Here is a 9461-nt window from a genome sequence, read left to right on the forward strand (position 1 = left end):
CAACATCAGAATGCTAGTAATAGCATGCACACAAGAATCATCTAATGGTTAGGGAAGCGGCTGTCAACCGCTTGGAGATGTGAATCACCAATCCTTGCGGCTAACCTACCCTCGCACACCCCTCAAAGTCACTACTGCTAACTAGCATGGTTATGCAATAACACATGGCACTCAAAGTGGACTGTGCGGACCACACATGCACATCCCCGAAATAGAAGTCGGATGCTTACATAGTGTATGTGCAACAATCATTTTAGGCATAGCCTCGACAAAGAACCAGGTGCAATAATTTAATTCTCACCCTCCACTCAGTACACATGAATTACAAAGCATCTCATTTTTGAATTCACTCAGAAAAAGCATCCACTGTAATTAATCGAAATGCCTATCCGAATGTCCTTTGTTGTTTCTCCTACTTGTCCAAAAGCATCCCCGCATTTCAGACATCTTCAACCTTGCCTATCCAAAAGCATCCCACATTTTGAACATCTTCGATTTTTATTCTGCGAGGCTATCCAACAACCATTACCGCATCTCTACTCTTCATATGAATTGGAAATATACTGAACATGTGCATCATGACACCCACCTTGCTTAGTCCTGCACCACCACTTTTAGGGCACTCCATTTGCAACTGCATTATTGGTTCTGCTCCACTCAAACCAGCAAGAGTAGTCTCTAGCTGTTTCTTCCATAGCCATATCTTCAGCCTATGATCTTGCTCGAGATTCATCAGCCGTTGTAAAGGATGTGGCTTGGACCTATCCACTTACTATTTGCACCACTGCTCCATGGGCAACACCTCATCTATCCAAGCACCTGATGGCAATTGCTACTGCCAGCGCTCCTATGTTATCATTGGTCGTTGAATTACCATCGGCTCATAGGAAGGAGGATCCGACAATCTAGGGATAATGGTGTGCTTATTATAGAATTTCTCCAAAAACCTATCCGCTTCTTTCCACCAAGGAGGGCAAGGAGGAAATGATAGAATGAAGGAATGAGCACACAATTCTAACCATAGACATAGGGAATCCCCTGTTGCTTCAGCACATACACTCTTTGGCTATTGTGAGCAACTACTTCCACAATGCCATCCACCAACTCTTCGTACTTTGCATGCCAATCCTCCCCAATCTGCACAGACACCACGATGACTCCTTTCCCCTTATCTGCACCCTCACCACCACCGAAAGAAGTACTGGAACCCATTGGTCTAGAAACCATCTACACTTGTGGACCACTTTGTGGATCGAAACCCACACCAGCACCTGCATCCCCATCCGTTCCAAGTCGATGTTGTTGCGAAGCCAGCTCCCGACATGTTTGTGGAATGATAGCTACATTCCAATGTGCAATCTGTTTGTCCCACTCCGCTCGCACATCCCCTTGAAGAGCCTCCAAGAGTGCACCCATCTACTCCATGTTGATGCTTACATTTCCCGAAAAATCATGAGCAATATTTGTTGTGTCATTGCTCTTTTCAACTGCAATAGGAGCATCTAAAACTACAAGTCCTGATTGGTTTTTCTTCTTCTCTGAAGCAATGCACTTTCTTTATTCTAAAATATCATGTCCCAGTTTCCTACAATAGTTTCATCTCTTTTTCTTCTTGCCATCACTCTAGCGAGAAGGAGATGAAGTACTAGCATTATTCTTGGGCTTGCTTGAATTCGTGCCTACCCTGGCCTTTACCTCTATGGTACATGGCAAATGCTTGATATGCATTCATGGAGGCAGTCCGATTTACACAGCTCTGCTCCTATTGTTAGAAACACCGGTCGGAGCACCCAAGAGGGAGAATGAGGTGTGGTACACCAACTTTGTGGATCCCATGAGATTCCTCCTTCAAGATACTCTATACGACTACCCTTGTAATACATGTTATTATAGTGGAAAGATATGGACAATAAACCAGAGAGAATTTATTGTATTTTTCAAAAAGATTGGAAATAAAAAATCCCCATAGTGTTACTTAGAATAGTTGGTAGATCGCTATTAAAGATCTTATTTGATCTGGAATCTGGAATCCATTTGACGTGCTTATGTCTTGTATCAACTTTAATTGAATATGAAGTGACATATATAAGTGCCAGTCTAGTATATATTCTTTACTGATGAAATTTTTATTGTTTTTTACTGAATATTTATGTTATCATTCATTTTTTAGGGGGTTCAAGTGCAAAATTTGAAGTATTGCAAGTTAAGTTGAGGGACATGGATTACTATTTTTGCATACATCCTCTGGATTAGATGGAGAACTTTGACTTAGGAGCTGGCTATATATAGCTTTACCATATTTAGAATTGTTTTGGTAGAACTCAAGCAATTTTTTGGAAGTTCATATATGTACCCTGGTTCACAGGTTTTTGGCTACATATTTGAGTGCATCAAGGTTTTTTGGTGAAGATGTATGGTGATGACTGATTTGGGGTAGTTTTTGTCTCAATATCATTTCATATGTTAGTTTATACCATAGAGACTTTATATCCATTTACAATCTGCCAAGTTGGAAATAATAGAACTTAACATATAAGGGATTTTGAAAAGTTCCAAAAAAGGATGGATTGGATTTTTGAATACTTCGGAATGTTGAATAAAACTAATTAAGTAGCTTTGAACATATTATCTGAGGGAGTCTTGAAGGAATGGATTAAACCATTTTGAAACTTTCAGTATCATTTGATTGATATCAGTAGATAAGTACTTGAAGTATAGGATGAAAACACACACACACACACACACCCACCATAGAAAGAAGTTATTGATCTTCCGTGTCAAAGTTGTTGCACTATTGTACTCTCTTGGTCTCTCCCCATCTCTTTTCCCTCTCTTTCAAACACACAATTATATTTACTCACACCTTCACATTTAAGGATTGACATGAAACTTGCCCATATACTCCAAATGAATGACTTTTAAAAAAATCATTTGAAATTGAAACTTAGGAGACCTTATAATTTTTATAGATTAGACTATGGTGTATTTGCATAAAATATACCACTACTAAAGAAAAAAGTGCAATAAGCAACCTTCGCATAGGAATGACTATGGAGTAGACTAGACGATGGAGTCTTGCATAAATAACAAAGTCTTACCTTCACATACCAAAAATTCTCCTTCATTTACATTGTGATTTTACATTATCATCATGGGTAATGCTACTCACAAGATGCCATAGCAACCTCTTTCATCAAGAGCATAGGCTTGTAATAGGGGTGTGCATTAACCTTTGCATTGAAGGAAGAACACCCACACTATAGCTTATGCGTGCAACCCCTTTGAAGCACATGCTTTCTTTTTTTGAGACAGGGTCCCACTATCGATGCTAATCATGAACTTACGGGCCTTCCCATATGCATCCTCTTCATTGCACGATGGTGTGCATTGTGTAGACTAAGCAATTTAAGGCACATGCACTAGTCTAACATTCCAAATTGTTGAATGGTACTCAAGAGAAAGGGAGAATAGAGAACAACATACAAGGATAATCTTTTTGAATCAAGTAGAAATTCTCCAGGTGCACAAACATTGCCTTGTACTGCAATGAAATACTCTCTTTTGAGAATTGTAAGAATCGCTACATTCCACACACAATATAGGGTTACTTCCTCCATGTGTCAATCCGTCCCATTGTCTTACGTAGCCACCAATGTAGTGAATGTTGCTTCTACTCCTACTAATTTTTACTAATGATGGCTTTCCCAGTGTTTAGAGAGACAACAAAGGCAAAACCAGTTTCAGAGCACAACATTATAGTGGTAGCCATGATGCAAATAGAGAGAGAAAGAGAGGGAGGGATGGGTCAAGCTATTACTTGAGCAAGTAGCTTGGAATAAGAAGAAGTACATGGAGGACATCAACTACCAAGATAGAAGAGAAGGGGGAATGAGGGAGGGAAAAAAAGGAGAGGAGAGGAGCAAGTGGGAGGTAGCAACAAAAAAGGAGAGGAAAGAAGACTAGAGGAGAAAGGGATGAAAAAGGAGAGGAAAGGAGATGAGAGAGGGACAAAAAATAGAGGAGATGAGACCAAAGAAAAGAGAGGGAGGGAGGGACAAGTAACTACCAAGTTGGGAACAAGAAACTAGTAAGAAAGGAGAGGAGAGATGAGAGGTAGGGTGTGTTAAAATGATTTATTAGTGGTGACTTTTTTTTAGTAAGTTAAAAAAATGAAGTAAAAATTCAGGCCCTTAATTTGTGACACATATGAAAGGCCCTTAACTTGCAATACATATGAAGAAAGAAGGGGGGGTGGGGAGGGGGAACATGTGACACTTCTTTAGTAAGGTTGGATAAAACAAAGATGATCCAAAGACCCAAACCCACATCCCCTCCCACCACCCCCCACCTGCCCCCAAAAAAAGGGCTGTGTGCCCTTTTTTTTTGGAGCCATATGGAAAATCCACATGGCACTTTGGCAGCCAAAACTCCACATGACATTTCAATCGCCAAAGTGTCACATGGCCTTTTTAAAAAAGAAATTTGGAGGGCATAGTTTTGGCTGCCAAAAGGCTACATCATTGCCTACTATCATCTTACAAACAAAGGCAAAGAAAGTGAGTGTGATAGATTGTTTAGATGGCAAGCACTACTACTAAAAAAGATGAAAGGAATGGAAGCAATAGATCTTCTTGAGGTAAAGTCAGAAACTCTGAGAGAACACTTCTTGAGGGAGGGAGGATTGGTGCTTTATAAAAAAAACTGTCCTTCTTGGGCCAAGCAGCTCGTGTATAGCAAAAAAGGGAAGGTTGGGATGTTTCAATCCTTAGATGGGGTTCTTTAACCCATAATTAATTCAAATCCTTAGCTCATGATTTTAAACATGTCTCTTTTTCTCTTTGTTATGATTTCACAAATGAATTGGTTGAGCTCACGATGAGCTCACAATGGACGTCGCTGCCTTATCTTTGGGTTGATTTGGGCAAGTTGACTAAATGATGTGACAGTTTAAGAAGATATGTAATGTCAGCTTTGAAGGCTAGTGGGATGTCAAAGACGGGTGGCATTAAGAAACATAGCACCACAAAGCCCCTAAGGAAAGCTTTCCTTGCAACACAATGGACAAAAAAGATTAAGCTTTGATGCATATCCTTCCATGCTAAGAAGATGGCCTTCCCCATTTGGGTTCCCTTATCGATATTGCGTATCTTATGTTTCTAACATGTGCAGATTCCACTTAGCATTCAACTTGGGTATGAGAGATTGATCCACAACCAAACTCCTATTAATGGACCTTAATGAGATTCTCCTAAGGCCCATCTCCACAAGACTCTACTAATTCAATATTTTGTTAACCGATGTGACATAGTTGGTAGACCATCCTTTAAGGATATAACTCATAACCCCACTAAGCAACGTCACCTCACTATCAGAAAGTGCATACTAGTCCATCGATACATGGAGCCCGTAGGTGCCCAACCTTTCTTGATCGACAACTGCAATTGCATATTCCACGACAACCAAGGCACACCCAAGTTTTGTTCTTGGTCATCTCAAGAACATTCTCCCCATACCTTTCCTTCGAAAAAGACCATAAAACTTTAAGGAGGTGCAGCAAAAAGAGAGAGAGAGAGAGAGAGAGAGAGAGAGAGAGAGAGAGAGAGAGAGAGAGAGAGAAGCCTACAATGAAAGAAGCCTAAAGATACAAAATACCATTAACATACGTTGATAATCAATTTGCACAAACACATGCCCATAGATTCTACTTCATGTAAATACAAATAAAATTAATCAGTACAGAATTTGAGGAATATAAAGAAGGGCCTTTCTTTTACAATTTTTAAAAGTTAAGGGGTAGCCTATCAAAGAAGCAACAAGATCCTTCAATTTGACTTCACAAGTTCACTTTCTTAGAGAAACCATAGAATGAACATGTGAAAGAAATGAATGACTTGTCATTCACAAGGCCTGCACAAAAGGTTGGCGGAACCAGAAGCAAAAGTAGTAGCAAAAAAACAACAGTAGTAGAAGAGAGGAAAGGGGAGTGATGCGGGCATGGCAAAAAAATGTCGATCTCTTTAGGCATCCAAAATGTTTAGATGAAGTGCTATATGATTAAAGACTTTTACAAAGACTCTTGTTTATGTTTGTGTGGGGGTGGGGTGTGGAGAGAGAGAGAGAGAGAGAGAGAGAGAGAGAGAGAGAGAGAGAGAGAGAGAGAGAGAGAGAGAGAGAGAGAGAGAGAGAGAGAGAGAGAGAGAGAGAGAGAGAGAGAGAGTTTATTAACGTCTACGAAAGACCAAAGGGTCTATGAGACTAAAAATAACTAGATACTATGAAAGCTAAGAAGTGGGGACGCTAAAAACGAGAGAGGAGGGAGAGACAAAGAAAGAAAAGATAAGAGCATGAAGCATACAAGGAACTAGTTAAAGATGTAGTTCAGCCACTATCTCAATAGGTTGCCATTGGCATTGACTTTGCGTGGGAAGCTTTTGTTACACAAATGCAAGCAATTATTCGTAATTATGGCAAAAGCTATATGAAGGCCTTGTGGGACAATGTTGCTAAGGCAAAATTTTAGTGTCAATCTTTGACAGAGCAGAGTCACCTCTAGACTCTTCTTCTAAGGAAAATAAGATTCTATGTCAGGCAAAATACTATCTATAATGTAATGACAATAGGAAAATAGCCAAATGGGAGACACGTGCATGAAAGAAATCTTATTTGGATAAAGGCTGCTCTTCCAAAGCATTTTTTAAAGGGCTGCATTACAAAAGGCATTCTCAAAATATTTGCAGATCTTTGTTATCGGATGGTGTTTGGACTTATTCAAGGGCACAACTTTCTACAACCTGTGTTCACCATTTTTCTTCTTAGTTTGGGAAAGAAAATTTACCTTCACAAGAGGTCATTTCAGCAAGGGAAAATTTATTGCAGCATGTCACACCAATTGTATCACCGGCACAGGCCTCAGATTTGGAACCTCCTTTCATTGAAAGAGTAGTTAATTGATGATGTTAAATCAAGTGGTAGATGGAAATTTCCTGGCTAGGATGGTCTAATGGTAGAATTTTTCTTGGCTTTTTGGGATTTGCTAAAAATTCATTTGTTGAAATTGGTCAATACTACTTGGCAAAATCAATATATGCTAGATTTTTGGAAGAAAGGTTTGGTCAATCTTCTTCCCAAGGAGTCCATTTGTGAATCTTTGGCTGATTGGAGGCCTATTACTTTGATGCTAGTGATATACAAGATCATCACCAAAATGGCAGTTGATCGGATTTAGGAGTATTTAAATGATGGCCTGCATCTAGCTTGGTATGGGTTTATTCCACGGCGGCATATTATTGATGATATTGCCAATGCTTATGTTGGGATTGAGTATGCCAAGTACACAGAGCAAGATGTGCTTATTCTATAGGTGGATATTGCAAAGGCATTTGACACTATTCAATGGGATTTTATAGCTCAGACCATGCAGGTTTTGGAACTTGGTCAAAATTTGCACCATGTCATCTTCTAGATTTGTCAGGATAGCAAAGCTACTTGTATTTTATCAGGAGACATATCAGAGCCCTAGACGCTTTGATGTTCAGTTTGGTAAGGTTGCCCTCTTAGTGCTATCTTATATGCTATAGCCACACATCCAATGCTTTGATATATTGATCACTTGGTGGTGATAGATATACTACATGCGTTGGAAATTCCTGCAAGTTGCTCATTGGTTGCTCAAGCTTATGCAGATGATTAATTCTTCATGCCAAAAAACACTCCAGGGGACCTTTCTTCTCTTATGCAGGCTCTTTCATTGTATGGAATAGCTATTGGCCTTCACATTAATTTTCAAAAATCTTGCCTGCTGCCATTGCATTCTAAGGATTGGCAAAGACTGCTTTGGTTAGGGGAAATCGTTCCCCTAACTCAGTTGATTCATCATCTTGGATATCCTCTGGGTTGGCGCCATCAATAAATTGATTGGGTTCTTGCTACTAAATTGAAGAAAAAATTGAAATATTGGAAGTTGGCTACTTGGCTATTGCATGTCCTCTTTGCATTGTTCTATCTATCTTGGTGGCCTATATTCAATTTTATCTGCCACCATTTGTTGAGAGTTGTGGTGCCATGAGCACATGTGGAGCAAAGGTATGAGCAAAGGGTAAGCTGCCACATGGCATAGAGGAGATATCCCACATGTGAGCAAGCATATGGATGTAAGTACCCTCACCTAGAAAAGGGAGGTTCATTTGAAGTAATATAAAATCAAGCACTTTGCACTATCTCAAGATTCTCTTTATGAGTCCAAGCTAATCTATCTTGGAACCTAATTGACTTGAGCTACATGTCATGAGCACTCTCTTCATCATGTTTCCACACAGGTTCCATCCACCTTAGAGCGCTCCATAGATCCTGAGGCACACATGTTTTGTCATGGTATCAGAGCATAGGTTTAGCTCTCCTAGTTTAGCTCATTAGTAGTTCACTAGGATTGCTTCCATTCCTAGATTTGTTGTAGGCATGTCTTAGGAGCTCATGTTTTTCTCCTAGGCTAGTTTTTAGTTTTCAGATTGAAAGAATTCCGTCCATGAGAGTTGAAGATTTTCGTTCAATTGTTTTGTTAGAGTTCCATTGTGAAAAAGAGAGAGCTCTTGTGAGTTCACTCTTTGTGCTGAGAGAGAGAGATCAGTTTTTTGTTCTAAGGAGAAAGACTCCCATGGCAAAAGCAACCACCGCAACTTTTGCTTGTAGTCCTCCATAGCTTGCAAAACTGCTTTAATGGCAAACAACTCCTTCATCGAGGATCGTTCTAAGCAACATTTGCGTTTGTTGCATTCTCTGCGAGAGACTGGGCACCTTTACGGGCCTTCTTGAGATAAGCCTCTCTAAAACAGGCAAAACCATCACCCTCGAGGTCGAGAGCAGTGATACTATCAACGTTGTCTCATATTTGCGGGCAAGCAATTGGAGGATGGCCGCACTCTGGCAGACTATAACATTCAGAAAAAGTCTACGCTCCATCTGGTGCTGAGGCTATGGGGTGGAATTATCGAGCCTTCCCTGATGGTGCTAGCAAGAAAAGATGATCTGCCGCAAGTGTTAGGCACGTCTGCATCCACGAGCTGCAAATTGCCAGAAGAAGAAATGTGGACATAGCAACCAGCATCGGCCATTCAGCCGCATCAAGCAACGCAGCAGCCCCGAATGTCTCCAACCTGCAAGAACGATGTCCAACGCCTACTACGAGCTCGCCAACCCTGCAGCACTCTCAAAGCCATGAAACATTGCGCCATCTACGATTGCTAGCTGCCACAACCGCAAAGAAGACTCTCGTATCAAACGGCTCCTACGACGACTCGCTGAGCTCCAACCTCCCACAGTGCCATCGTCGTCATAGCGCCGAGAAGCTTCAAGCTTCCTCTTTCTTCTCCAAGGTCTCCACACAAAAAGACACATGGCAGATAGGACCCGTGGTTCAGTTTAGCTAACTCCAAGTTTGGTTTAGTGGTCTTTGGCTAGCAGAGTGC

General features: G+C 40.6%; 1 pseudogene; it reads left to right on the forward strand.

Annotated features, from left to right (window-relative positions):
• Positions 1–8521: 8521 nt before the first annotated feature.
• On the forward strand, positions 8522–9214 carry LOC147906362 (ubiquitin-ribosomal protein eL40 fusion protein pseudogene; annotated as a pseudogene).
• Positions 9215–9461: the final 247 nt, after the last annotated feature.

Source organism: Dipteris shenzhenensis, chromosome 1 (assembly GCF_047967505.1).
Source record: "Dipteris shenzhenensis isolate YYH24624 ecotype China chromosome 1, Dip_SZ_1.0, whole genome shotgun sequence".
Classification (NCBI taxonomy): Eukaryota; Viridiplantae; Streptophyta; class Polypodiopsida; order Gleicheniales; family Dipteridaceae; genus Dipteris; species Dipteris shenzhenensis.